Consider the following 13,186-nt stretch of genomic DNA (forward strand, 5'->3'; position numbering starts at 1 on the left):
GGCACTGCTGGGGGATGTACAAATTGGTGTAAGTATTCTGGGAAACAATTTGAAATACTGTTAAGAAAATGACTAAAATGTCTAAAGCTTTAATAGAGACTTCATTGCTAGAGAAAATACCATAAGGAAAACAAAGACAGAAATATAACACACCGAGATATTTATGGCAGTATATTGCAGGAGAAAAGAATGGGAAATAAAGTAGATGCCAATTGATTGTGGATTGGCTAAAAAATTCTTACACATGACTATAATGTAATATTACTCTGTTTTAAGAGTATTTAGGAAGAATATAGAGAAACATAAGCTGACATAGAGATTGATGCAAAGAGAATTAAAGTGAACTAAAAAAAACTATACATACAATGAATATAGTAATATAAAAGGAAAACAACAATACATAATCCTTGTTTAATTTTTTTTATGTAAATTGGTCTAAAAGAAGAGATAATGTATTTCTAAATGTGCAGGGTACATTGTATTTGTTGGGAAATTTGGTTAATTTGCTGATTAGTTTTCCTGTCTGTTTTTTTTTTCTTTCTCTTATTATTTGTTACAGAAAATACTTGTTAGGCAGGAGAAAGAGATGAAATGGGAAATTAAGGTGATATAAACTCAAAAGATAGCAATTTTAAAAGTTAATGATATGATTTGATTATTGTATGCCTTAGACATTAAAATATATTTTCTCTTTCTTCAAGTGGTTCATAAATCCTATTGCTTTGCGTCATTTATTGAAAAATTCTAGGCCATATTATTTTCTGTTTTATGGGATTCAAGTTTTCATTTGTTTTACATCTCTTGGGGAAGACTATGATTCTTAAGTTGCCTTTGCACATCAGGTCCACTAGGTTACGCTACAGTTAATAAAGCTGTAGAGATGGATTCCAGAACATATGATAGCACTGTTCAATGAAGTACTTAAAGGTCTGCTGTGTTAAAAATGAATTAATTTCGTCACTACCTGGGTTCAGTAGATAGATATTATTTAGAATCGTATTTAGAGCTGATGTGAAGACAAGATCCCTTTCAATTAGAGCTGTCCCAGAATTGGAATGGGCTAACTCAAGGAGTAATTGAAGCAATTGAAGCCATCAAGCAGAGGCTGGATGGCTGTTTGTCAGGCACACTGGAATTTGTATTTCTTTTTCCAAGACAGATTGTCTCTTATCACAGAATTACATAATATTAGAGTGAGCAAGGCTTTAAGAGACCACCTAGTGGATCTATGCATAGAAAACCATTCTTACTACCAAATACCCAATAGGCTTTTGTTTAATGATCTTTTGCAATGGTTCTATAAGGCAGCTCATTCCACAGATGGACAGTTTGAACTTTTGAGAAGTGTTCTCTAGCATCAAGCTGAAATTTGCCTCTTTGTAGCATTCACTCCCTTTTCCCTACTACTACACCATGTGGTCAGATAAAATAAGCTTAATCTCATTGAGATCTCTTTTAAATCTGGCATTCTGTTATTCAAGAACAATAATACTAACAACTGGTTAGGACAATTATTTAATTTTAAAAAAATTATGCATTAAAATTTTTATTGCTACTTATTTGAATTCTCAAAATATTGTAACTACTCAGAATGAATGTTTTCAAAACTTAAGAATCTAGTGGAAGACATCAGAACCATGTGGGAAATAAGATAAAGTATATATAATTCCCATCATCCTCTCTGTTATCAAAGATGTCCTGAAGGTACCTTCAGTGAGCCTAACAAAAATACAGCTTACATGTCAAAGCTTTATTACACTGCAAAGATCAGTGATATTAATCATCTGTGTAATAACTGAAAAAAATTTGGTTTGTCCTTAGCTTAGTGTGCTAGATAAGAGACCTGATTGCAGGTACTGAGTAAAGGTGGTGAAAAATCAAGTAGGTAACTCAGAAGATCTTCAAAGACCACCAGACTGCAGGGATAAATCAGGTCAGATTTCAGAGTGGATTTGATGACCAATGTCAACAATCATCTCAGAGTACTATGTCCCTGAGGAAAACATGAGACCTGCAATTCCTGGATATATCTCAAGACCTGTTCAGAGTCCTGGTTCTTTTTTGCTGAGAAGAATGAAGGGTGAACAAGAGAGTGATCAAAAGAAACAGAGATTTAACATGGAGTTATAGGTACTGAGGCTAATTCCCTGGGGGTAGAAAGGGTAGGAATATGATGTATGTGTTACTTATAAGTAAAGTCTAGGATATAATAACTACTCCTGTGCATTGTTGATACAAAATGGAAATATTATTTTCTGATATTAACTGATATTAACAGTTTCCTTGAGGTAGGGGGAGAGAAGTGCAGTCTTCTCTTCCCCTTTGGGAAAATTCCCTAGGGAAGGAGCATGTCTACCATGAAGCACTTGGGGCTGACGGCAGGGTGAGATTGTGGAATAACTGGTACTAGAAGAAAAAAAAAGACCGAAAGGGGGAAGCAACACCCCTCCCATCCCAGGGAACTAAGTAGGAATAAGGGTCTTTGTCCAGGTTGTTAGGTGCTAATTCTAGCTTTAGACAGAAAGAAGGAAGGAAAGAGTGAGCAGGAAGAAGAGAAGGAAATCGGTAGGACAGAAAGCTTAAAAAAAAAAAAAGAGGGAAAGAGTAGGAATTGAGAACAAAAAGGGATTGTAATCTTTTTTTTTTTAATCATATTCCACACCTTCTTTCTTAGATGACTTTGGGTCATGTGCTGACCCTCCTGAATTACTTTCTTCCTTGGGTCATCTTTTTTTTTTTTTTGCCTTATTTCATTTTTGGTTGCCTCCCCCCCCCCCCCCCCCCCCCCCCGCCTTGTGACCATTCACTCATTCTCTCCCAAGTGGAACATCAGTGACTCTGAAGGTGAAACTCTAAATCACCCTAAATTTCTTCTCCAGGACAGTCAGACCATTTTAAATACATCAGCCAATCAAGGGGACAAGCCCCAGCTACCTGAATTCCTCTCTTGTGCATATAAACTGACTATGGGTTAAAATTATCTTTAGTTCAGGCAGCACAAGGATTCTGCCCTCAATATTGGTGAAATTTGTGGAAAACATCAGTATCATAAGAAAGAAGGAAAATATCTAGGAAGAGTTTCTCAAATGATTATTCCTAAAAGGGTGATAAAGATCACCATGAGGCTCCAAGCAAGTCAGTCCATCCAATCCTCTTTGAGAATAATCCCTGCAGAGTAGACCAAGTCTTATTATCTTTCAGAGAGTGCTCCAACATAAACTATTTAATTTCCTTTTCCAGTTTCCCTTCCCTTCTGTAGGATGTCTGGAACCACATGTCTGTTCTTCCACTTCCAGTCACAGCTTATAGTTGTCTTTCTGTATCACCCCTGCATTAACTGATACACCAAATTATACACAAACTGTTCCATCCTTCTCTCCACCACCAACTTCCTCATGAGATATCTAGCTCAATACCCAGGTGACAGTGAAATCCACAGGAGAAGAGAAATCCAAATGCTGCTATGGTGACCTAGGATGAGTTACACCTGCCTTTGAAAGGGAAAAAGAGATACTTGGGGTAAGGATTGTTTAGATGTTGAAGTGAGGATAGAATGAGGATGGGAAGTTGATATCCAGTGAGTATTTCATGAGGACTTCCCTTCAATATTATGCACTTACCCTTCCCTAATTCTGCCCCCCATGTCCCTATTACCTTGGCAAGTATATATTGTCCATAATTAATAAATATAAATACTCACTTCAGTTGAATAAGTCACTGACAGGATCTTGATCAACTGACACCAAAAAGTATATTTCTGAAGATCTGCAAGAGGTCACCAAGATCAAGGACATAACCATACAGACTCTTTCTCCCACCCTCTGGACCACCTCCCTCCCTCCTTCCCTTCCTTCTTCCCTCTCTCCTTTCCTTCTTTCTTCCCTCTCTTCCTCCCTCCCTCTCTTCTTCCCTCCCTCTCTTCCTCCCTCCCTCTCTTCCTTCTTCCCTCCCTCTCTTCCTTGCTTCCTTCCTCCCTCCCTTCTCTCCCTTCCTTCCCTCCCTCCTTCCTTCTTTCTTTCCTTCCTTCCTTCCTTGCTTCGTTCCTTCCTTGCTTTCTTCCTTATTTCCTTGACACTTGCTATGAAGATAATGGTTAGCAAATTCTAAGCTGTCACAGCAATGGAAATGATCTCAGAGTCTCTCCTGGACTCATCATTCCCATTGATCATTGTCCTTTGTAAGTTATCACTGCATTTAAAAGTCAATGGGTCGGGGCAGCTAGGTGGTGCAGTGGATAAAGCAAGTCAGGAGGACCTGGGTTCAAATCAGGCCTCCGACACTTAATACTTCCCAGCTGTGTGGGACCCCAATTGCCTCAAAAAAAAAGTCAATGGGTCTAAGCATAAACTGATGACCATCCTCCCTAACCAGCTCTAGACCTCATATGATTTAGGAAGAAGAATGAGAAGTATCAGAGCCCAAATAGACCAGTATATATTACACACACACACACACACACACACACACACACACACACCCCTTGTGCTAGTGTAAAATATTAAAGGAGTCAAAAGCTCCTGCTGAGACCAACCTCTTGGCTCTCTTGGCTTGGTCTCTATTCTTATTTCAAGAAGCCTTTGTCTTCCCTACATACTTGTCAAGTATGGGAGAGTAACTGCTGTCTCAACCTAGGAGAAGGCCTGCTAGTCTATCAAAAAGGTAACATGCTCAGAAAAGCCTCAAGAGCATCTTCCTACTTCCTTCCTCCTCCCCCTAAAGGGAGGAAGCACTGGCTGCCAGTTTCTTTATTCATATTCTCTCTTCATGGATCAACTTGAGAAGGAAGGAAAGAGCACCTCCACCCTTGTTTGTTGTGAAGTGCTCCTGAAAAAAATAGAGTATAGAGAAAACTAGGACCTGGACTAATGAAACCTTGGGCACAAAAAAGTCATAGCAAAGAATAGTTCTTGCTTTAAGTTGATAGCCACACAGGGATGACTAGGAGAATGCTAGAAATTAAAGAAAAAAAAAAAACAAAAAACATAAAGTGAAGGTAGTGAAAAGCAATACAAATAGATGGATTTGAAAAGTTTGTCCTACGGGGTATCACCAGGAATGAATCTTGATGGCTACAAAGAGCTCTAAGACTAGAACATTAGGAATTCAGAAATGAGTTACTTTTCAGACGAACCCAGTTTGAGATACATCCAAAATATCTATGTAAAAACATACTTTAGGTAAGTTTTGGTAATTTCTGGAGACTAAATTTAGGAAAAAAGATCAAGGCAGGTATATAAATCTGAGAATACTCTGCAAAGAGAGGCTAATTGAGCACAGTGGAGTTGATGAAATCATCCAGAAAGAGGTGGCAGAAAGAGAAGAAATTACCAGATCAATTTAAGTCTATCTGGGACTCACTACTTATTAAATGAACTTTCCTTATCTGCAAAAGGAGGGTAATAAAGTTTGTACTAATTCATCAAAAGGTTATTTTTGGGAAAAAATGCTCTGGAACCTTGAAACCCTGTAGAAATTTAAGACAGTAGCTTTGATATTATCATTATCTCAGATTGGAGCTTGGAAATATGCAAGATTCTACACAATCATGAGAAAAAGTTCATAAGTACTTATGATAATGAGAATTTGACTTGTGGACACCCCAAATGAACCTTGCCTTTTAAAAGCATTAATTAACATGGTGACATTGCCCCCAAGTGGTGGTACTGAGGAAGCACCTATTAATTGGTTGGTTGCTGGAACCAAATATATTGTATTAAGAAAATCGAGGAGAATTACATGGTCTTTGAGCTAGATGTGACCTTTGAGATCATCTACTTCAGTACATTCAGAGTCAGTGAATGGTATTTCTAGGACTTGAGCCCAGATGTTTTGTCTCCTCCTTTATTTAGTCACTACACCATACTACTTTTGTGGGAAGACGTTTACATATTTATTTATTAGGCACTATAGAATATAGATCCTAGAGAGAAGCAAAACAGAGAGATTCAGGATTCTTGGATTAGTAAGAAGGCAGATGAGATTCAATTTTATGCTGACAGCAGCAACTCAAGGGCTTCTATACTGCTCTGAAGACCATTTATGGTCCAAAGACATGGGGGCCATCTCAGTTACTTAGTGGTGATGGAGCTGCACTGACTAGTGATAAGGACACAATCCTGGAGAAGTGGGCTGAACATTTCCATAGTGTTCTTAATAGATCATTATCAACCAATGCCAAAGCTACAAGATTTGAATTCTGTGGCTAATTTAATTTATCCTGGCAATATACTTTCCAGGGTTGTTCATATAGAAGATGAAGTTGATGCATACAGAACTAGTTCAGTGATTGGCAGGCTCCAAAAGAAAGTGTGGGAAAGTAGAGGTGATAGACTGCATACCCAAACTGAAAGTCTGCATAGCCATTGTGCTAACTTCATTATTGCATGGATGTGAAATCTAGCCGGTCTATCAGTGCCATGCCAGAAAATTAATCTGCTTCCATTTGAATTGTCTTAGGAAGATTCTGAAGATCACCTGGCAAGATGAGAAACAGGCACTGAGGTATCTCTTGAGCTGAACTGCCAGGCATTCAAAATCTATGGCAGGAAGCACAACTCTGATGGATTTACCACATAGCAGTCCGAATGTCAAGAATAAACATAAATAAGAAACTTTTATTTTATTAAAGCTTTTCATTTTTCAAAATATATGCATGGATAATTATGCAACATTAGCCCTTGCAAAACATTGTGTTCCAGTTTTTCCCCCACTTCCCTCATCCCCTCCCCTAGATGGCAAGTAATCTAATATATGTTAAAGATGGTAGAAATACATTAAATCCAATAAATGCATACAGATTTATACAATTATCTTTCTGTGCAAAAAAATTAAATCAAATCAGAAAAAATTATGAAGAAAATAAAATGTTAGCCAACAACTACAAAAAGAGTGAGAATGTGCTAAGTGAAATGAGCAAAACCAGGAGATCATTATATACCTCAACAACAATACTGTATGAGGATGTATTCTGATGGAAATGGATTTCTTCAACAAAGAAAAATCTTATTTAAGATTTTAGCATCAATATTCATTAGGGAGATTTGTCTATAATTTTCTTTCTCTGTTTTCAACCTACCTGGTTTAGGTATCAGTACTATGTCTGTGTCGTAAAAGGAATTTGGTAGGAATCCTTCAATCCCTATTTTTTCAAATAATTTATATAGCATTGAAGTTGTTTTTTAAATGTTTGGTAGAATTCACATGCAAATCCATCTAGTCCTGGGGATTTTTTCTTAGGGAGTTGGTTAATAGCTTGTTCTACTTCTTTTTCTAAAATGGGACTCTTTAGGATATTTACTTCTTCTGTTAATCTGGGCAAGCTATATTTTTGAAGGTATTCTTCCATTTCATTTAAGTTGTCGAATTTATTGGCATAAAGTTGGGCAAAGTAACTCCTAATTATTATTCTAATTTTCTCTTCGTCGGTGGCGAGTTCTCCCTTTTCATTTTTAAGACTAACAATTTGATTTTCCTCTTTCCTTTTTTAAATCAGATTTACTAAGGGCTTGTCTATTTTCTTGGTTTTTTCATAGAACCAACTCTTAGTTTTATTAATTAATTCAATAGTTTTTTTTACTTTCAATTTTATTGATCTCTCCTTTTATTTTTAGAATTTCAAATTTAGTGTTTGACTGGGGGTTTTTAATTTGTTCCTTTTCTAGCATTTTTAGTTGCAAGCCCAATTCATTGACCTCTTTCTCTATGTTATGCAAGTAGGCCTTTAGAGATATAAAATTTCCCCTTATTACCATTTTGGCTGCATCCCATACATTTTGGTATGATGTCTCATTATTATTGTTTTCTTGGGTGAAGTTATTAAATATGTCTATGATTTGCTGTTTTGTCCAATCATTCTTTAGTATGAGATTACTTAGTTTCCAATAATTTTTTGTTCTATTTTCCCCTGGCTTTTTGTTGAATGTAATTTTCATTGCATTGTGGTCTGAAAAGGATGCATTTACTATTTCTGCCTTACTGCATTTGAGTTTGAGGTTTTTGTGTCCTAATATAAGGTCGATTGTTGTATAGGTTCCATGAACTGCTGAAAAGAAAGTGTACTCCTTTCTGTCTCCATTTAGTATGCTCCAGAGATCTATCATATCTAACTTTTCTAGTATTCTATTTACCTCTTTGACTTCTTTCTTATTTATTTTGTGGGTTTGATTTATCTAATTCTGAGAGTGCAAGTTTGAGATTTCCCACTATTATAGTTTGCTGTCTATTTCTTCTAGCGGCTCTCTTAATTTCTCTTTTAAGAATTTAGATGCTACACTACTTGGTGCATATATGTTAATATTGATACTGTTTCATTATCTATGCTGCCCTTTAGAAAGATATAGTGCCCTTCCTTATCTCTTTTAATTAGATCAATTTTTGCTTTTGCTTGATCTGAGATCAGGATGGCTAACCCTGCTTTTTTGACTTCACCTGAAGCATAGTAGATTCTGCTCCAACCTTTTACCTTTACTCTGTTTGTATCTCCCTGCTTCAGGTGTGTTTCCTGTAAACAACATATTATAGGATTCTGGCTTTTAATCCATTCTGCTAACCACTTCCTCTTTATGGGGGAGTTAAAATTACCAATTCTGTATTACTTGCTGTCTCGTTAATCCCTGTTTATGCTTTTCTCCCTTCCTTCTCTGTTACTCCCTGCCCAGAATTAAACTTGTGAGCACCACTTGCTTCTCACAGCCCTCCCTTTTTAGTATCCCTCCCCCTATTTTACTCCTTTTCCTCATAATTTCTTTATTCCCTTCTGCTTAGCTTATTCCTTTCCTTTTCACTTTTCCCTTCTCACTTTTCAATGAGGTGAGAGAACTTTCACCATAAATTGAATATGTCTAAAATGTTTTTCTTAAAGCCAATTCTGATGGCAGTAAGATACTCACTATATTCATCCCCCTCCATTCTTTCTCTCGGATATAATAGGTTTCCTTTGCCTTTTCGTGAGATGTAGTACCCCCACTTTACCTTTTTTCTGGTACAATGTCCTTTCCACATCTAGTTTCTAGAACAAGGTATACATGTATTCTTTATACAACTTTATAGCAGAAATATAGTTCCCAAGATTTCTTTTTACCTTTTAAGGTTTCTCTTGAGTTTTATATTTGTAGATCAAACTTTTTGTTAAGTTCTGATTTTTTCATCAAAAATAGGTGAAATCCGCTTATTTTGTTGAATGTCCATCTTCTTCCCTGGAAAAAGATGCTCATTCTGGTTGGGTAAGTTATTTTTGGTTGCATATCGAGTTCCTTAGCCTTTTGGAATATCATATTCCAGGCCCTTCAATCTTTTAATGTGAACGCTACTAGTTCCTGGATAATCCTTATTGTGGCTCCTCTATATTTGAATTGATTTTTTCTAGCCTCTTGCAATATTTTTTCATTTGTCTGATAGTTCTGGCATTTGGCTATTTTATTTCTTGGTATTTTGATTTTAGGGTCCCTTTCAGTGGGTGATCAATGAATTCTTTCAATTTCTATTTTACCCTCTGTTTCTATAACTTCTGGCAGTTCTCTTTGATAATTTCCTGGAAAATAGTGTCCAGGCTCTTTTTTTCATCATATTTTTCTGGGAGTCCAATAATTCTCAGATTGTCTCTCTTAGATCTATTTTCCAGGTCTGTTGTTTTCCCAAGAAGGTATTTCACATTTTTTTCCATTGTTTGATTTTTTTGGTTTTGCTTGACTGATTCTTGTTGTCTCCTTGAGTCATTCAATTCCATTTGTTCGATTCTGATTTTCAATGAAGAATTTTCTTCACTCGCTTTTTAAATATCTTTTTCTAATTGTCCAATTGAGTTTTTACGTGAGTTGTTTTATTCTATGGATTTTTTTTTTCCATTTTGCCAATTTTATTTTTTAGAGAGCTATTTTCTGTTTCCGGTTCACTAATTCTATTTTTCAACAATTTGATTTCTTTATCCACTCTGTCTTTAAATGTGTGGGATGACTTCTCCAGACTCTCTTGCCAAGCCTCCCTCTCCTTTTCCCATTTTTCTTCTAGCTCTCTTGTGAGAGCCTTTTTAATTTCTTCTATGAGAGTCTTGTGTGCTGAGGACCAGATGATCTCCTCCTTTGGGGATTCACCTGGAGACATCTGCAAGAGGTCACCAAGGACATAATCATACATACTCTTTCTCCTATCCTCTGAGCAGTAAGCTCTGACAAAAGGATTCAAGCTCCCAAAGGACTGGAAATAGGAGTTTTCTCCAATTAAATCTCTCATAGAAGATGACCACACATTCAACTATCCCATCGAAGAGAGAAGGTACTGAAGTGGGGAGATCTCATTCACACTTTTTATATCCAATTTTTCCCATATTCAGAGCATTCCAGAAGAAAGTGATAGAGACCACCAGCCTTAAGAAGGAAAATGTTAGTGAAAGGATCTAGGGACTCAGAGAGAATTCCTTAGCTCCTGTCATAGATTCTCAAAGAAAGAGAAACACTGAAATGATAATATGTCTTGTACTCCTGTAAATTTTCTATCTGCTTTAGCTTATGAGTTAAGCATCCCAGAAAACCACAAAGGCATTTATTCTAAGGGTTACTGGTGCCATTGTTGGGTTGAATGGATTGGGTGAAGTGCACAGGATTCTCATATCCTTGTACCTTCCCTGCTTAAACTGATCTATGGTGCTCAAGAGGAATTCCCTGCCTTGACTTTTCATCATATTTACCTACATAAATGAATAAGAAGAATGCAGAAATTAAATATGATTGTCTACTATTACAGGAGCAACCTGAAAATGGCTGCTGGGGATCTGATTCTGACCAGCAGAATAGATACCTTCATGTGAGGAGATGACAACAATACAAGGAGACTGAGAGGCAGTTGTATTCTCTGACTTTTCTCCTGTTCCCTCTTGCCTCCAATTTATGTCATTTCTAAATCACAGGGAATATGTGCATCAGTGAAGACTGATTCACAGCTGTGGGGGCATTGGAGAACAGACCTGCCCCTAATGGTTCAGTTCCCTTTAACCCTTTACAAGCTTTCTAGGTTTCGCACTTAGATGGGGCCCTTAACAGTCTACAAATGATAGTCCTCCTCATAAGTCCCATTAGAGAATACACTGGTATCATCACTTCCTCACTAGAAGAATATATTGCCTACTAAGGAGAATGTGGCCTTCATATGCTCTCCTGGCACAGGAAAAAGCATTCTATGTTGGTTTTGGGAAACTTATACCCAAGTATGAGCTGGCTCAACATTCTTGTTGAGGAAAAGAGCCATCGTGGGTCTGCTCAGAGAGGAGAATGGAGGTCTGGCTGAGCATAGAAAGAAGAGGGGCCATGGTTATACATTTCAGGCTTTCTAGCCATTAGCTCCCTCCCTGTTCTTTCTGCTCTTTCTTCCATTTCTTGTCCCCATTACTCACCTACAAATGTGTCCCTCCTTTTTTTCTTCCTTTCTTCCTTCCTTCCTCCCTTTTTGTCTTTCTACTTTGGTTTCTTTCTTCTTTCCTTCCATATTCTTTTCTTCCTTCCTTCTCCTTAACTTAACTCCCCTCTCTCTTCCTCATCTTCATTTCTTTCTCTTTCTTCTTTTATCTCACTCTGCATCCCTTCCTTTCATCCTTCCTTCTTTCCTTCCCTAAGGCTTAGAACTAGAATGCTTGGCACATATAAGCCACCAAATAAATATTTATTGAACTGAATCTTTGTCACTTGGCCCTTAGAAAGAATTTTGGGTGGTATGTGCTGTTGTTAACATTTTTCATATGAGAAACTGAGGCAGAGGCTAAAGGACTGGCCCAGGGTCACACATAAGGAAGAGGCAGAAAATAAACTCAGATCTTTCTGGCTCCACTCACCACTCAATGTCCCCTGCACCACTTAGCTCCTTCTGAATGGAGTTGTGCTAAGAGTTTCATTTCCTTAATGATACCTCACAAGGAGAGGTTCAAAGGGATAATGTTGGTGTCAGTGATATGTTTCCTGTTAATTTATTAGTCATTAAAATTATGTATGTGTCAAATAAATGCAGCAGTTTTCCACATCGGAATATATCAGCCACTTCCCACATCAAAATAACAAGATAATATTTTATTATCAAATTTTTTGTTACCAAATCCTTCTCCCACCATGCTTCCTTAATGCCATGACATATTCCATGGCCCAGCGTGATAAGAATGGTGGTTCTCTCCACAAAGTAATTCTTGGTCAAACTCGTTTGGTGTGTCTGGTCTTTAAAACTTCCTCTTTCCTCCCAATGTCTCTCTGTCTCTTTCTCTCTCTTTCTTTCTCTGTGTGTCTTTCTGTCTCTCTCTCTTTATCTCTCTCACTCTCTCTACTTCTCTATCTCTTAAAGTCATTAGCTTCTACTTTCTCAGTTCTAATTTTTAAGGAGCTATTTTCCTTGGAGAAGTTTCCAATTTGGCCAATTGTGCTTTTGAAGACATTTTTCTAATAATTAGATTTTTTCTGTTTTCTTTGGCACCGCTCTCAATTCTTTTCATTATTGTTTACATTTCTCTTTATTTTCAAAATCCCTTTGGATATATCCAAGGGTTCTGATAAAGGCCTCATTTCTAAAATATGTAAAAAAAATTATTCAAATTAATAAAAATTCAAGCCATACTCCAATTGATAAATGATCAAACAATATGAACAGACAATTTTAGATGAAGAAATTAAAACCATTTAGAATTATACAAAAAAAATTCTCCAAATCATATTTATCAGAGAAATGCAAATTAAGACAACTCTGAGGTACTACTACATACTTATGAGATTGGCTTAGATGACAGGAAAAGATAATGATAAATGTTGGAAGGGATGTGGGGAAACTTGGACACTAATAGATTTTTGATGGAGTTGTGAACTGATGCAACCATGCTGGAGAGCTACTATGCTCAAAGGCCTATCAGACTTTGCTCTAGCACTATCTCTCCTGGGCCTGTATCCCAAAAAAGGAAAGGAATGATCTATGTGGGCAAAATGTTTGTAGCAGTCCTTTTTGTAGTGGCAAGAAACTGAAAACTGAGTGGATGCCCATTAGTTAGAGAATGGGTGAATAAGTTATGGTATATGAATGTTATGGAATATTATTATTCTATAAGAATTGATCAGCAGGATGACTTCAGAGAGGCCTGGAGATACTCACATGAACTGCTGGTAAATGTATAGAACCAGGGAGATGTTTTACACAGCAAAAGCAAGATTATATGATCATCAGTTCT

Source organism: Antechinus flavipes, chromosome 1, assembly GCF_016432865.1.
Source record: "Antechinus flavipes isolate AdamAnt ecotype Samford, QLD, Australia chromosome 1, AdamAnt_v2, whole genome shotgun sequence".
NCBI classification, from domain to species: Eukaryota; Metazoa; Chordata; class Mammalia; order Dasyuromorphia; family Dasyuridae; genus Antechinus; species Antechinus flavipes.